At 45.7% G+C, this 17,055-nt stretch overlaps 1 protein-coding gene across 2 annotated transcripts in view; it reads right to left on the bottom strand.

Annotated features, from left to right (window-relative positions):
- The window catches only part of RAI14 (retinoic acid induced 14), a 206,000-nt gene extending 189,670 nt beyond the window's left edge, over positions 1 to 16,330 (bottom strand). The window contains exon 1 of one of the 2 annotated variants that reach the window (XM_004385237.1): positions 16,181 to 16,330. The gene's annotated coding sequence lies outside the window, so the exon portion shown is untranslated. The remainder of the gene's footprint in view (positions 1 to 16,180) is intronic. The other variant, XM_023739492.1, reaches the window with a different exon arrangement.
- Positions 16,331 to 17,055: the final 725 nt, after the last annotated feature.

Genomic DNA, 17,055 nt, shown 5'->3' with positions numbered 1-17,055 from the left:
AGACATCTTCATTTTCTCCAGCGCAATAATGCTGATTTGTATAGCTGTAGTGGGTCTATGATGTTTGATTTGCTCAGCAGCGCCCCGTCTTCTACTAACTGTACTAGCCTTCTTTCAGAAAACTGTTCCTCCAACAACCCCCACAAACAGGTCATCTGGTAGAGGCTACTCCCCTAGGGATGAGAATGTGTCCTCAGCAGGGCTAGTCAGAGACTTTCCCTGGGCTTTTCAGAGTTGGAAAAAGGAAAGGGAAGGGAAGGAGAGGGTGGGGGAGGGGAGAGAGAAGAGTAGGGAAAGGAATAGAAAAGAGGGGAGAGGAAGGGAGAGGAGGGGAAGAGGGAAAGAAAGGGGAATGGAGGGGAGGGGAGCAGAGGAGAGGGTAGGGGAAGAGAGGGGAAGGGAAGGAAAGATAGGATAAGAGAAAGGATGGGAAGGGAAGGGAGGGGAAGGGAAGAAGGGAAGGGGAGGAGAGGGGAGGAGAAAGGAGACCCATCTCTCTGGTGGAGAAGCTGGGAAAATGTGGGCCTGGCAGCTGCTCAAGACTTCAGTTCTACCCTGTGCAGGAACTGGTCTGAGAGAGAGAAGTAAAGTAGGCAGAGCCAGAAGGAAAGAAAGTCCCTGGTTCCAGGGGTCCCTGAGGCCCTTCTACATCCACACCCTTCTAGCACAGGATCTGGGGCCACATAAGCCAAGGCACTACCCTTCTAGCCTAAGCTAGCTCAAGTTGGGTTTCTGTCACTTGCAAACTAAGAGTACTGACAAATAATTTGGTGCCTTCTCATATAGTACTCCATCTTACTCAGGCTGTCATCTCAGATGCCACAGTAAAGGAGGAACCCAGAAATCTGACAACACAGTTGCAATTCCTATTTATGCCCCTTCAGCACATTTCTGAAGTCAGGTAGCTAAATTTACTTCATTAATCTCCAGAAGTGGAATATACACTCTCTGGACTGTAAAATGGAGTGGCACAAACAGTCAGGTACTTGGCTCCTAACAGAAAGACTGGTGGTTCAAATCCACACAGAGGTGCCTTGGAAGAAAGGCCTGGTGATCTACTTCCAATAGATCACAGCCATTGAAAACCCTATGGGGCACAGTTCTACGCTGAAATACAAAGAGTTGCCATAAGCTGGAATCGACTCGACAGTGACTGGTTTTTTGAAGTGACTATAAATGGGATGATTCTCCGATGCCCCTACAAACCTGCAGGTTAGGGGGGGTACATTTATCATTCATCTGTTTAGCTGTTAACCAGCCTCACCTGTTCTGCCCCATGCTTGTGTGTTTGCTATGATGCTAATCAGGTTTCAGCAGAGCTTCCAGACTAAGATAGACTAGGAAGAAAGGCCTGGTGATCTACTTCCAAATATCAGCCAATGAAAACCCTATGGATCACAAGGGTCCAGTCCTCAACCAATCATGGGGATGGTGCAGGACCAAGCGGCGTTTCTTTCCACTGTGCACTGAGTCGCCATGATTCCGAAGTGACTGGACAGCAGCTAACATCAGTTTACATAAAAACTCTCGAGAAAAAAAAAAGCCGCTGTGACAGCTGGGTCCAGGAAGGACCAGTGCATGGGGCTTGAGAATGAGCTTGGACCCCAGGGCTGTCTACAGGGGTGGACCTCATAAACTCTGCACCCCAGGGACTTGGCTCCAGAGGGCTGAGGGGGTATAAAAAGTATGAAACATGGAAGCTGTCTCCTAGCTAAAGCTAAGGATGATCAGAGAAAAACTGCAGAATAAGAGGCAATGAGGAGAGGGGGGCAGGCAGTGGAGAAGAGGCCCTGTGCTCAGCTCAGCTGGACTAGGAGGCCTCAAGGCTCAAGGTAATCCTCGGGGCAGCTAATCCTTGAATAATGGTGAAGATGGACATGGAAATACACTGTCACTCACCCTCATTTATTCTAAACAAGACATATGGAAGAGAAGCCTAATACAGTGACTCAAACAGCAAGGCATCACTCCCCAGGGGCTCTGCCAGTCGGGATTTGCTATATTATGGCTCTGGCAATGCAAACGCAAAAAGCCTTTCAGATCTTTTCCCATTCCTGCCTGCCTTAGGAGAGCCCAAGGCAAACTCCAGTTCAACTGCATCTGATACCCAGCACCTCCCATCGCTCAATGTTCAACCACTGTCTATGTTTAGAGACAAAAAGGAAACAGCATTAACTAGGAAAGATGGGAAATTCACCCACTAGCAGTAGCAAAAGTTTAATGTGCTCCCCCTACCCTACACACATACAGGTGCATCCCACAAACCCAGACACTTTGTACTTGATCCTAAAAGGGTTTAAGGAGTAAAAATACCATGGTTACGCAAGAACTTGCAATTTAGGAGAAAAGATCAAGAAATTTATGTTTTATTTACTCATATACATTGACTATCAACTATGGACCATGCACAAAAGGGATGTAGAAACGTGGGCCACACAAGCCCTGCCCCTAAAATCAGCCTTATTATAAAAAAAGAAAGGTCCACGTAGATTAATGCAAGATACAGATTTGCAAACCTAAGACACAAATGTACATTATAATATGTTTGTAATGAAATTATTGTACTTCTCTAAAGAAAGTATTTAAAACTAAGAAGCAAGATGCCAGATGACTGACCGGGTAGAGACACAGGGAAGTTTAATCAAACACATTTATTGAGGGCACTCTAGGTGCCATGTGGCGTAGGGGCTAGAGGACCCATACGAAGACATTACTTAGACTGGCACTGTCCAATGTTGTAGCCATTAGCCACATGTGACTACTTAGCATTTAAAATACGATTAGTACAAATTGGGAGCCCTGGTGGTGTAGTGGTTAAGAGCTATGGCTGCTAACCAAAAGGTCAGCAGTTCGAATCCACCAGCTGCTCCTTGGAAACCCTATAGGACAGTTCTACTCTGTCCTATAAAGTTGCTATGAGTCAGAATCGACTCAACAGCAATGAGTTTGGGTTTGGGTTTGGAAGTACAAACTGAGATGTACTGAAAGTGAAAAATATACAATGGATTTCAAAGACTTAATATGAAAAACAGAATGCAAAATATATCATTAATAAATTTCATAGTGATTACACATTGAAATGATAATATTTAGAATATACTATATAAAATAAATATATTATTAAAATTAATCTCACCTGTTTCTTTTTTACTTTTTATTGTGGCTACTAGAAAACTTAAAATTACACATACGGTTTACATTATATTTCTATTGGACAGTGATGATTTAGATATTCCGTTCAAAGACTGTGTGATGGTCAACTTTATGTGTCAACTTGGCAAAGCTATATTTGTTACTGTCGAGTCAATTTCAACTCATGGCGACCCTATAGGACAGAGCAGAACTGCCCCATAGGGTTTCCAAGGCTATAATCTTTATGGAAGCAGACTGCTACATCTTTCTCCCCAAGAGTGGCTGGTGGGTTTGAACCACTGACCTTCTAGTTAGCAGTCATGTGCTTCAACCACTGTACCACCAGGGCTCCTTGGCAAGGCTATACCCGTTGCCATCGAGTTGATGCCAACTCATATCGACCCTACAGGACAGAGGAGAACTATCCCATGGGGTTTCCAGGGAGCAGCTGGTGGATTCGAACTGTCGACCTTTTGGTTAGCAGCCTGAGCTCTTAACGACTGTGCCACCAGGGCTACAGTACTGTTATTTAATCAAACACTAATCTAGAGGTTGCTGTGATGTATAGATTAGCATCTACAACTAGCTGACTTTAAGTAAAGGAGATTACCCTCAGTAATGTGGGTGGTCCTCATCCAATCAGTTGAAGGCCTAAAGAGCAAAAACTGAGGTTTCCCAGAGAAGAAATTCTGCCTCAAGACTACAGCCTCCAGTCTTGCCAAGTTTCTAGCCTGCAGGTCTGCCCTACAGACTTCAGACTTCCTAACTCCAAAATCATGTAAACCAATCCCTTAAAATAAATCTCTTTATCTATATGTGTGTGTGTGTATACATATATATTTAAAAATCCACTGCTGCCAAGTCAATTCTGACTCAAAGCAACTCTATAAGACAGAGTAGAACTGCCCCATAGGGTTTCCAGGGGACGCCTGGTGGATTTCAACTGCCAATCTTTCGGTTAGCAGCTGAGCTCTTAACCACTGTGCCACCAGGACTCCATATGTATATATGTATGTATGTGTGTATGTGTGGGGATATGTGTGTATGTGTATGTATGTGTGTATGCATGTATGTATTGTCCAGGTGGCACAGTTTGCACTCAACTACTAACTTAAAGGTTGGCAGTTTGAACCCAGCCAGGAGTGCTGTGGAAAAAAGTCCTGGCAATCTGCTTCTGTAAAGATTACAGCTTAAAAAAAAACCTGTGGAGCAATTCTGCTCTGTCCCATAGGGTTGCTATGAGTCAGAATCGACTCGATGGCACACAACAATCTTTACGGGAGCAGATCACCAGGTCTTTTTTCCCACAGAGCCACTGGTAGGTTCAAAACACCAATGGGTTCAAACCTCCAACCTTTTGGTTAGCAGCCAAGAGCCTGACCACTGCGCCACCAGTGCTCCTTACAGAATCCTCCAGGAAGTCAAACCAAAAGGCATCCTCTGGGAATGGGCCAACTGGAGACAGGCATCCCTTCCTCTGGCTGTTCACCCTCACTCACACATCCCTGCATCACCAGAGGGAGGGGAGCATCTTTATTTCATTGTGCTTTTCATATGCTGAGCATATGCTTAATGAATAATTTTACTGAACTCTAAGAGTCAACAAATCCTTTCCACGTAGGTTTGCTAAAGATACCAAGTCAAGAATGGAGAAAACATTAAGGATAATTATGGACAAGAGACGAGACTGTTTTTATAAACTACAGACTGGATGGAAGTGTCCATGTTTTGGCAACAGTTCAAACAGGAAAAGTGGGACTTTTTGATACTGCGATGCTTCCTTATCACCAGGATAGTTCTGTACCTTAAGAAATTATTCTAATATCTCATCTAACAACTCTCTCCAAGCTATAAAAAATAAATGCTTCAACTCAGGACAATTAAAAGCACTGATACTATAATTAAAAAAGAATTCTAAAAAAAAAGTCATCCAATGAGACTGGAATGGAGTGGGGAGTGCAGGTGATATTTGCTCTGGAAGCCACACACAAAAGCACCCACAGCCCGGCAGGCTGCCACCTAAGCCCGCAGTAGATATCAGCCAGGATAGGGTGAGCTGCTCTTTTCTGTTTCTTTTACCTCAGTGGATATGAACACTTTCCATGTAATGAGAATCAAATGCCCTTTGTTCCAAGGGGTATGCACTTAAAATAATCAGGGGTTGTTTTAAAGGAGAGAAAGAAAGAAAGCTTGTTGCTAAACAAGGCACCCACAGTAATACAGTTGTCAACAGATTGGCCAAAGAACAGCCCTTAGGAGAGGTGTTAATTTTGAGGAAATCACTGCACTCTGCATCCCTGTCTCTTTCTGGCTTTTAAAGACTCCAGAGGAAAAGCACAAGAAAAAAGCAAATAAAGGCTCATCCAACACTGTATAAAGCTGTGTAGCATAGAAAGAATCCAGTCAGAGAAGAGTGTACAGAGATTGCTGACATAAGGTTGGTGGCAGAAATGGTGGGTGTCTGGACACTGGCTATAGTTTTTAGGCCTACATTTTGAATAGCTTTTTTCAATTTAAAAAAAGCTCATAGGATAGAAGTGTGAAACTTTTCTCAAAAAAAAACAACAACAACAAAAAAAACGGTATCAGCTCCAAAGAAAATCTAAGCATTAAAAAAAAAAAAGACACAAGAAGGTTCTGAAAGTATTTGAATCTACTTGTACCCATGCTGAACGTGTTTGCTGCTGTTAATGAACAGCAAGTTGGCCTCGACTCACGGCACCCACCTGCACAACAGAATGAAGCATTGCCTGCTCCTGCACAATCCCCAGGACTGGTTGTGGATCGGACCGTTGTGATCCAGGGGGGTTTCACTGGCTGATTTTTGGAAGCAGATTGCCAGACCTTTCTTCCTAGTTTGTCTTAGTCTGGAAGCTCTGCTGACACCTCTTCAGAATCACAGCAACACGCAAGTCTCCACTGACAGTCAGGTGGTGGCTACAAATGGAGTGCACTGGCCAGGAATCTAACACGGGCTTCCCACAGGGACGATGAGAACTCCACACTGAACCAACCAGCCTCAATGAGTTTGGATTGAGCCCGGATTAAACTTTCCTTGGAGAGAGAATGGTAGAGCACCCCTCATTGCCTGCTCTTGATGTGGCTCCATGAGGACCTCTTGATGTGGCTCCATGAAGGGTGCTTAGGGACTCCTCAACCCTCCTGGGGTCCTGGCATATGTTTGCAGCTGAGCCCTGTCTTTTATTTTCCTCTCAGCTGCCTTCACAACAAAGAAATAAGATGCAATCCACGGTCCATGGGCTTTTGACTCACATGTTCCTCTGTCCTTCGGGTGGATGGGAAGAGGTCATGCATAGGCGACTTCTCTTCACAGTGACATGACAGTGGGTCCTAATCGTCCCCCATAAACGAGTACTCCCCTTCGTTTTTGAAAGATGATCAATCACCAGCACATCATTTCTTATGAAAGACCCTCAAATTACTTAAGCATTCTTGTCAAATTAAGAGACTCAACACAGAATCTGTTACCTTCCTGACAACACTTGACAAATAGATGTTTACCTGGTTCTCAATGGGCAGGGTGCTAAGGGCTTGGGTTCCATACCTTTTCTGATCTTTGTCAATGCTGTTTGTCTCACCTGGACTCCCCCCATTTTCACCCTATTCTCCAACACTGCTTGTCCAAATTTATACACATCTTCTTCATTTATAACAATATTAGCTAATTATAAGACTCCCAAGATCACTGAACACATCTGAGAAACAGAAAAGTACAGTTCAGAGCCTCTGGCTTTGAGCAGCCAGAACTAAGGCTCAGGTCTAGCTCTGCCTCTTACTAACTCCATCACTTTCCAAAAGGTCATTGCACTTCTATCGGCTTCAGTCTCATCTGTAAAAGGAGTCCCCCACCCACCCTACCTCACTCTAACCACTAATAGTCTGCCTTGTACTATTGTGGATTGGGAACGTGTCTTAATCTGCTTAAAACTCTAAGCTCCATGAGGGCAGGACAGTTGTTCATCTATGGATCATCTAACTCAATTATTCCACCAATAGCTATTGCTCATAGGAAATCTGACAATGAAAGGGCAGCCTTGAAGCCCAGCAGCAAAGTGCCTGGTGCATAGAAGGTGCTAAATTAAACTGACTTGCTGAGAGAACTTGTATTGTGGGCCCTCTGTTACAGGCAGGGTAGTGTACCCTTTTACCTAGTTTTTTTCTTTTTTAATGTGTTACAAATGTACGTAAAATTTACCATTTTAAAGTGTACAATTCAGTGGTATTTAGAACACTCACAATGTTGTGCAACCATCACCACCATCCAGTTCTAGAACATTTTCATCACCCTAAAAAGAAACCCTGTAACTATTAGCAGTCATTCCTCATTCCCACTTCTCCCCAGCCACTGATAACCACTAATCCGCTTTCTATCTCTAAGAATTTGCCTATTCTGGACATTTGTTATAAATGGGAGCATACATTATGTGGCCTTTTGTATCTGGCTTCTTTCAATCACTGTAATGTTTTCAAGGTCCATCCATGTTGTAGCTTGTACCAGAACCTCATTCTTTTTTATGGCACAATATATTTCATTGTATGGATATACCTTGTTTTGTTTATCCATTCATCAGCTGATAGATATTTCGGTTGTTTCCACCATTTGGCTATTGGAAATAGTTGCTCTGAACACACCTATACATGTTTTTGTTTGAACCCATTTTCAATTCTTTGGGGTATACAGCTGGGAGAGGAATTGCTGGATCATATGATAAAAAAGAAGACGACCCTCAATGAGTGGACTGACACAGTGGCTGCAACAATGGGCTCACACATAGCAACAATTGTGAGGACAGCACAGGACCAGGTAGTGTTTCCTTCTCTTGTACAAAGGGTCACTATGAGTCGGAACCAACTCAACAGCACCTAACAACAACAACATCATAATTTTATATTTTTTGGCCAATTTTTGACTGAAGAAGCTTGAGGACATCTCCCAAGTTGGGCACCAACAGAACAAGCTCCCTGAAGTGTGGCTGACAACAGCAATGCCTTCCCATAGTGTCTGCTACTTCCCAGAGGAGGAGATACCATTTGAGGCTTCCAGATGAGGGTTGGCTCCCCAACTATGAAAGGTGGCCCTGTCTCTTTAGGACTCAACAAGGCAGCACCACCAGGCTGGGAGGCCAAGATGAGAAGGTCAAAACAGAGCCAGTGGAGATATTTTCCCCACTGGACTGAGTCAAAGGCCTACTTTCATGAGCCTAGGAATGTTGCTAGGTGAGGTCTGGAGACATCTCACTTCCCTCCTGCAACAGCAAAGCCAGGAAACTGTTGTCACCTGGAAAGTAGCACAGGCTCAACTCCAGACCAAGAAAGATGTTGTCCTAAGACTCATCCTTAGAGTTTATCAGGTCTCTGTGAAATGAACAGAGAGCCACTTCCTATTACTTCTAAATAGCATTATTATTATTATTCATCCAGTAGAAATAGTTCCTAAAACTGGTCAGTGATATGTAGACTGGTTGGCATAGCAACTGGTGACTGGTTTTACAATTGAGGATATAAAACCCACAATTATTACTTTTCGCTTATGTAATAGCAGGTTATCAAATTGTCCTGCAGGTTAGTGGCAAGTGATAGAAAATAGATCCCTTGTAATTGTGCTCTTGATCCCTGAAAGGTGGCTGTTAAAGGTAAACAGGACAAACGCCAACAAGGTTTTCCAGCTACATTCAAGAGATCTCGGGTTCTTAGCCAGGAGACTGTGAAGAGGAACATAAATGGCCTGGGGGGAGGAGCTCCTTGAACCTCCTGAAACTGATAAAAAATCATGAATGTATAATTGCATTATTGTATACTTGCATTTAATGTGTTATTGTAAATAATTAAATTTTCCCCTAGAAAAAGTGGTCAAAACCGGCAGCAGGCTTCCTAAAGTGTCCGTCTATGACTCAAGGATTTTAGAATCTGCTACACATGATGTGATTACCACCGCGAGGGTTTTTATGACCTCTGAGTGTGTGTGTTTAGTTCCATAAACATTAGTCACCTACTATGTGACAGCACTCTATCGGACACACAAAATACAAAGTTCAAGAATGAAGCATGCTTCCTTCAATCAAATAGAAGAATGTTGTTTTTCTTTGCTTTGAAACATATGGCTAACTCATAAAATTACTTATTAAAATACTGACTAAATTAGCTGAAGCCCGTCAGGAAGACTGAAGCCAAAGACTAGATCCTATAGATTGTCAGGATTGGGGAATGGTTGTTTAATTCACAATCTTTACCTTTCTTTAAGCCACTCGTACTTTTCAGCTCATGGGTAGCTATAAACCAAAGAAAAATCTTTTTAAATCATTCAGCCTTTTGATTAGACTCATGTTATAATTCTAAACTTAGAATTTTCAGTTGAAGTTTAACTAGCCCTATCTGAATCCATAATGTGCTGATTTCTTTCAGTATAATTTTATTACAGAGGATAAAATGATTGTACTTCAATACTCTAAATCCAGAGTCCTTTTTCCTATCACCCATTTAAATATACCCAAGAGACCTTTGATATATTTAGCTCTGTTTTGTCAACTCCTATACTCATCACGCAAGATAAATTCAGTGGCTTCTAGTAAAATCACACACTTCACCGTAACAGTGAATGTTTTCAGCACCATGAATTAAGGATTTTATGATGTGACAGTTCTTAGTGTATTTCTAGGTCCCCTACTACACAGTGGTTGCCCCTGGATCTTCAGATTAAGGTCATCATTCTCCCTCCATCATGAAAAACATTTGCCCCACACAAACAAAAATGTCATGGATGAATGCACAAAGTCAGGGCAAAGATAAGCACACCACCTGCAAAAATTCAGGGAAACACTTTTCTATTCCCAGAAATTCGTGTGACTGAGGTTGCTTAAGATCGTTGCTGGCTTGCCTGTACAGATGCTGGGTGGAATGGGGAATAAGCGTCCCTTGGTTATGCACCTTCCACATTTAAAAAGTTGGAAAGCTAGGTTATCAAGAAAACAGAAGGTGGGTATGCATCCAAGCATCATGTCGATAATGTTTTCCTTTGAATTCAGGTTTAGGCAAGATATTGGGAGAACACGGCCTGAAGACACAAGTTCTTCGTCAGGTAAATCACACTGACTTTCAGTGGTCCCTTTATAAGACATGATTCTTACCCTGATGGAATCTATAAATATGCGCACTCATAACCTAGGGCACTCAATTACACCTATGGAAAAACCAGTAGCTTTGTTGTTTTTGTTGTTCTTAGCTGCCATTGAGTGGATTCTGACTCCTGGCAACCACATGTGTGCAGAGTAGAACTGCTCCATAGGGTTTTCAAGGCTGTGACCTTTTGGAAGCAGATTGCCGGCCTCTCTTCTGAAGTGCCTCTAGGTGGGTACAAATAGCCAACCTTTCAGCTAGTGGCAGGGTGCTTAAACATTTGCACCATCCAGGGGCTATGGAACAAGCAGCACATTTATCTAATATGTGTTAAAAGAGAAATTCCAAGTAGAAAATCACCTTATATTCACTCATTCATTCAAACACACTTGCATACCTCCTATATTTACATTTGAGTCCACAGGACATTTGAGTACTATGTCAGCAGTGTTCTAGACAATAAGAATATACATCAGTGAACAAAAGAGAAAAAACCCTGCCTTCAAGGAGCTTACATTCTAGCGGGGGGAAAGGGGATGGACCGATAATACACAACATAAATTAAGATATACAGCCAGTTAGAAGGTGATGTGGTCCATGGAGAGAAATAAAGCAGGGAAGGGCATGTCAGCAGCGGGTGGCCAGGGAAGATCTTGCTGAGAAGGTGAAGTCTGAGTAAAGACCCTAAGAGACTGAGGAGCACAGCTATGTAGATATCTAGGGGAAGAGCTTTCTAGGCAGTGGGAACAGCAAATGCAAAGGCTCTGAAGCTGGAATGTATCTGGTAATTTGAAGGAATAACAAGGAAGCCAATGTGTTTAAATGCTTACACCGCTTCCAGTTTAAGGAATTAAAAGTAGGGACAAAATGTGTCACGATCACGCCTACATGTTGTTTCTGTTAGGTGCAGTACCCTAGTACCCCCTCAATACTTGCTGAAGAACAAATAATTAACAAACGCACCATTAAATTGCTGTGTGCCATCAAGTCGATTCTGACTCATAGTGACCCCATGTGACAGAGTAGAACTGCTCCATAGAGTTTTTTAGGCTGTAATCTTTATGGGAACAAATCACCAGGTCTTTTCTCCCAAGGAGCTTCTGGGTGACTCTGAACCACCGACCTTTCAGTTAGCAGCCAAGCGCTCAACCACTGCACCACCAGGGCTCCTACTGTGCCACCAAGGGTGTTTTACTTCCATACACCCTCAGAATCTCCACAATCCTGCAATTAATTGTTTAGATGTGTAATAGAGAAACATGTTTCAGGATGTTCATTGTAGCAGTGTTCGTAATACTGTCATACGTCACTTAACGTCCACGATATGTTCTGTGAAACAGGACATTATGTGATTCGGGCATTGTGAGAACAACATATTATGGATGAAGGTCCCTTTAGGCATTTGCTTCCAGAATAAGGAAGTTTTGTCCATATTAAAAATTTGCGGAGACAACTAACCTCCCTCTACAATTAGTTCATCTAAGGTGTCAACAAATCCTTCTGCTGCCTTCCCATCAGCACTCGCAGACTCCGCAGACTCGCCAGTCACGTTCATGTTGTGAACAGAAAATCATTGTTTGAAGCACTTGAACCACACAGAGTTAGCACTAAACTCTGACATGGTAGTCTGGTCCTGCTTTTTCTTTAAGCATCTCCAATAAGCTTTGTGCCTCAGCAGTGATGTCAACGCGCTAAGAGGGATTCGCTTTTGTGTTTGGTCCTCAATCCACATCATTAGCAATTTCCCCACATCTGATATAAGTTCCTATCACATTTTCATTAGCTCTGTGGCTTTCAGTGAAGCCAATCCTTTAATAGCTTAGAGAACTTTTTCTTTGTTTTTGAGGATCTTTGTGATTGCCTAGTGCAACATGCCTAAATCTGCTACATCCTGAGATTTCTGAACTCTATTATAACCTTATGGGACCAGAGACTTAATGCAGTCGGATGTTGCCCGAACGGACATTAAGCCGCACATGGCTGTAGTACAAAAGTGGAAACAGATCAACCGTCCCTCAGCACAAAAAGTGCCTATAATAGCGAGAAAGTGGAACACTCTAATTCCCCCTTAGCAAAGAAAGTATACTATAATTTATTTATGCCCTGGAATTCTGTGTAGCAGCCAAAGTGCAAAAAGATTTTCATGTACCTCAAAAGTATAGTAAGTCAAAAAATGCAAACTCTATGTATATAGAATTGCCATTTATGTAAAATTTCAAATACACAAACTCAAATAAATTGTCTGTGGATATATTATATAAAAAACCAAAAAAACAAACCCATTGTGGTTGAGTCGATTCTGATTCGTAGTGACCCTATAGGACAGAATGGAACTGCCCCATAGTTTCCAAGGCTATAAATCTTTTACAGAAGCAGACTGCTACATCTTTCTCCTGCAGAGCTACTGGTAGGTTCCAACCACTGACCTTTCGGTTAGCAGCCAAGTGTTTAACCACTGGGCCACCAGGGCTCCTTGTGTTGTAAATACTAACCCCTGTACTTGTGAATGGAGCCCTAATGGCACAGTGGTTAAGAGATCTGCTGCTAGCCAAACATTGGCAGTCTGAATTCACCAGCTACTCCTTAGAAACCCTATGGGGCAGTTCTACTCTGTTCTATAGGGTCCCTATGACTCAGAATCAACTCGACAGCAATGGGTTTGGTTTTTTGTTTTGTATTTTTGAATGTAATCCCATTTGGGAATAGGGTTTTCTTATATTAATGAGGCCATATCAGTGTAAAGTGTGTCTTAAGCCAATCACATCTGAGATATAGAATGAGCAGATTAGGCCGAGAGAAGCAAGCACAGATGGGGGGAGACAGATGCCATGCCACATGAAGATCGCCAAGGAACTTACAGGCAAAAAGCTGAAAAGAGACAAGGACCTTCCCCTAGAGCCAACAAAGAGAGAAAGCCAGCAGCCTGAATTCAGACTTCTAGCCTCCTAAGCTGTAAGAAAATCAATTTCTGTTTGTTAAAGCCACCCACTTGTGGTATTTCTCTTATAGCAGCACTACGTACCTAAGACAATCTGCCTCAGAGACGGTTTGAGAAGTAGTCATCTGGAGGAATCACTTCATTTTAAGGCACATTAGTGGGCAGGGACATTGAATTCCCAGGGTCAAACATCCATTCCTTTCATTAAATTTCACAAATATAGTAATAAGATTTTTCAGTGGGGTTATGAACACCACCCCCCAAAAGCTACAAAACAAATCTAAGGCACGTACCACGTTTTACGCAAATAACACACACGTTATGTTTTTGCATACTGCGCAGCCTCCATGTGTTATTTTCATAAGCACACTATATCAATACTTTACATGTTTCTGGCTTCAATTTCATTTTTTTTTTCTGTCCAACACATTTAATGTTAAGTCTTCGTCTTGGTGTCTGCTGACCAAGAGCTTGGTTCCCAACAGCAGACCCTCACCACTACCCTCAAGTTTCTAAAGCAGCCCCACTCTAGGCAGGATTCCTTCCCTGCTCTGCAAACCACTTCTCCAACGCAGGAAGAACTTTTTCTGCCCTGGAAACAGCCCTTGCTAGGGCAGCCAGCCCCTGTCCCGGAGGTGCGCGGGTCTGCACACCCCGGAGAAGCCACTCAGATGGGCGAGGCTGGCGTGCTGCAGCCCACAGCATTCTGTCCTGCTGTCTGGCCAGCCGTTTGACTCTCCCCCATGTGGACACTGCAGGGAAGTAGTGAGAGCCACGAGCACAGAAGAGTCGCATGTTCCTCTCTCCGACGAGAGGGGTCAGACTGGCCACCCGCCCCGGGGGCACAGCATACCTGCACGGTCCTGCTGCCCAGCTTCACATGGGGTTGGCACCTCAGCCCGTGCTCGGGCTGTGGCAACCCCGGCATAGCCCTCTGCCCAACCCTCCGCCTGTCCCTGGTGTACCTGGATACAGATCAGCTACAAGGAACTTCACCACTCACAGGCCCAGCCACACACTGCCCCAGAGCAAGCCCGTGGTTTTGTTTATTTTCCGATTGAGCGGGTACTACCAAACTTAATCCATGACTTCTTGACTGTGCTTATACCTTTATTATACAAATGTGATCAAACGTAGGGACTAATGAATGATGGCGAATCAGGCTGAAATTAACTTCTGGAAATGTCAGCAGAGGCGCACAGTGTCAGAACTTTTTACATAATGTTGTCACTTCTGCACGTTACATGCATTATTTCTGTGGGGCACACTATTTGCAAAAATAATAATACGGTAAACGATACAACAAAATTCATTGCTGAAGCATCTCCAATGAATGAAAATCAAAAACCTGTGACAGCCCAGTGCAGGAGTTTCTCTCAATCCCTGATCTGCAAGTAGTGGTTAAAATTACAAGTACTTTGAAAAATGTTCTCACATAAAGCCTACTCCCTACAAGCTCAAGGAAAAAGAAAATTCGATACTTGTTAGGCATCATTAAGAGAAGATTATCAGATTCCAACCATCAGGAATAAAATTCCCAGCCCCACATGTGAACAGGGTGCTGTACTCTTGGACAGAAGACTCAAAATCCACTCTCCCTGTGAGTCATCTCATCTCCAACTTTGTTCAACCCTCAACGAGGAGAGCCTCTCCTCGCTAAGATTAGTCTCTGCCCCGTCCACCTGAAGGACAATACTATTCCTCCCTCTGCCAGGCCCTCGCAGTCTTGAGCGGTCCCTCACTCACCCCAGACTGTTCTGCATTCTCCTTTCCCGGAAAGAAAACTGAGACTCATCCAAATCACCTGTGAGCATGCTACGCCCGCCCGGAAGCCGCCGGTCCGAAGCGAGCAGCTTTGAGCCAACAGACGTGCATCATCACCGGAAAGAAACTGAGGCTGAGCTGGGCTCTTCGGAGCAGAAGGGAGAGCCTGGATATACAGCCCAGAGTGGACACTTCTGCACGTTACACTAGGCTCGGTCTGCCTTAACCTCCCCTCCCCCCACCCCCACAGTCTGCTGCCTCTCCAGGCTCTCAGAACCCCCTCCACAAAAGTGGGACGCGAGGCCCAAACCCAAAGAGAGTGAGCCAGGCGGTAACAGATGGATCCTGCAAACTACAGAAACTAAACTGCGGACACAAACCTGCCCAAGCCGGCAGCGAAGGGAAGGCGCGTTAGTGAGGATACCCACCCTTCGGGACAGGGGGTGGGCGCCCCGCTCGCGTCTCCACATCTTCCCTCCTCCCCAGTCTCAGTCCTCCCGCAACCCCGACTATCCCTCAACTCCAGCATCCCACCTCCACACTACGGCGGAGAAAAGGACCAGAAGGGCAGGGGGCGAGGGCACGGGGCAGTTGTGGCCCCAGATGGGTTCACTGGCGCCCCTGTGCCAGCCGCAGCGTTCCTAGGAGTTAGAAAAGGAACAATAGCGGACCCTCGGTCTCCGGAGTCACTTGCAGTCTCGGTTCGCGCCTCTCTCCCTAGCTCCTCCAAGTTGAGCTTGGGGGCCGGGTCGAGAAACAGGGATCCGGGGGGTAGCGGGGCACCGGGCAGGGCGAGGCAGGTGAGAGAGGGTGCCGACATGAAGGCGCACCCAGAACGGCCTTCCAGGGTCCGGTCATTCATTCCACCCGCGCTCCTCCGCAGCAACCCGGCGGCCCCCTCCCTGCGCCCTGTCTGCCGGGCGCGGGAGCCAAGAGGAAGACCCCCCTCTACTAACTTGGCCGAGTCCCCCACTCCCCCGTCCACTGACTTCGCCACTGTCCTCCTTTCTTCCCCAAATCTGTCCTAGGCAGACACTTAGCGGCCGGCAGCGGGCAAAGGGAGTGATGGCTGGACCCTCGCTGCACCCCGGCGGAGCTGCGCCGTCCCCGCGCCTCGCTGCTTCCCTGCCTAAACCCCAGACACAAAGGCGGGGACGGAAGCCGGGGACCCCGCGCCGGGGAAGCTCCACACTCCCGGTGCCGCGCACTCACCCCATCCAGGCGGCGACGGCGGTGACTCGAGGGGCCCCGCTGGCTGCGCCACCCAGCCCGCCGCTTCCCCAGGAAAACGCGGCCGCCGGGCTGGCTTCCTGCTTGGCTTCCTGCGCTCCGGCCCGCCCTCCTCTCCGCCGCGGGGTCAGTGGGCGCCGCGGCTCCGGGGCTGGGCTGCCGGGGCGGGGGCGGCGGCAGCACTACCACGTGGCCGCCCGGCGCCGGCCCCGCCGCCCTGGATCCAGCGGGAGCGGGAAGGGAGGTGCTAACCATTCCCCTCCCCTTCTACACACGCAGCCCCAAATTCCGCGAGTCAGGTGACCCGCCCCTGCTCCGGCCCGGACCTGCGGGAGGTGCGCCCGGGTCGCCTGGCTGGCCAGGCAGCTGCCGGGTCTCCTGGGCCCGCGCGCCATGGGCGTCCGTAGCTTGCTTTTTGTTTTTGTGAGTCCCTTCCCCGCGTATCTGTTTCATCATTGCAACCTGAAGTTAGTGGAAGCAACCGGTCTTCTCACCCTTGGGACTTAAGACAGCTGAGATCCCAAATAGTATTTATTTCTGGGCAGTTTCCAAAGTTGTTTGTGGTCGTGGCAGTGTATTAAAGTCACTGATCCAAGCTGCTTCTAGCCAGATTCAAATCGGTTATATTTTCCAAAATTACTGAACAGAAAGTAAACTGGAATGCGCAGATATTCTCTGGACGGAACCAACTGGTTGGAGAGGCTTTTTCGTAAACTCATCAGGTGGCACAGAAAATGACCGGCGTCAAGTTGTGCTCTTTTCCTCACGAGTTAGAAATGGGAAATCTGCAGTCAGAACTGAGCGGCACGATTGGGGGACCGCCCTCAGAGAGGTGCTAGCCTCACTGCCCCAGGATT

This window comes from Trichechus manatus, unplaced genomic scaffold, assembly GCF_000243295.1.
Source record: "Trichechus manatus latirostris isolate Lorelei unplaced genomic scaffold, TriManLat1.0 scaffold00135, whole genome shotgun sequence".
Classification (NCBI taxonomy): Eukaryota; Metazoa; Chordata; class Mammalia; order Sirenia; family Trichechidae; genus Trichechus; species Trichechus manatus.
Note: the sequence above shows the minus strand (reverse complement) of the source record. Positions and strands in the feature narration are given on the sequence as shown.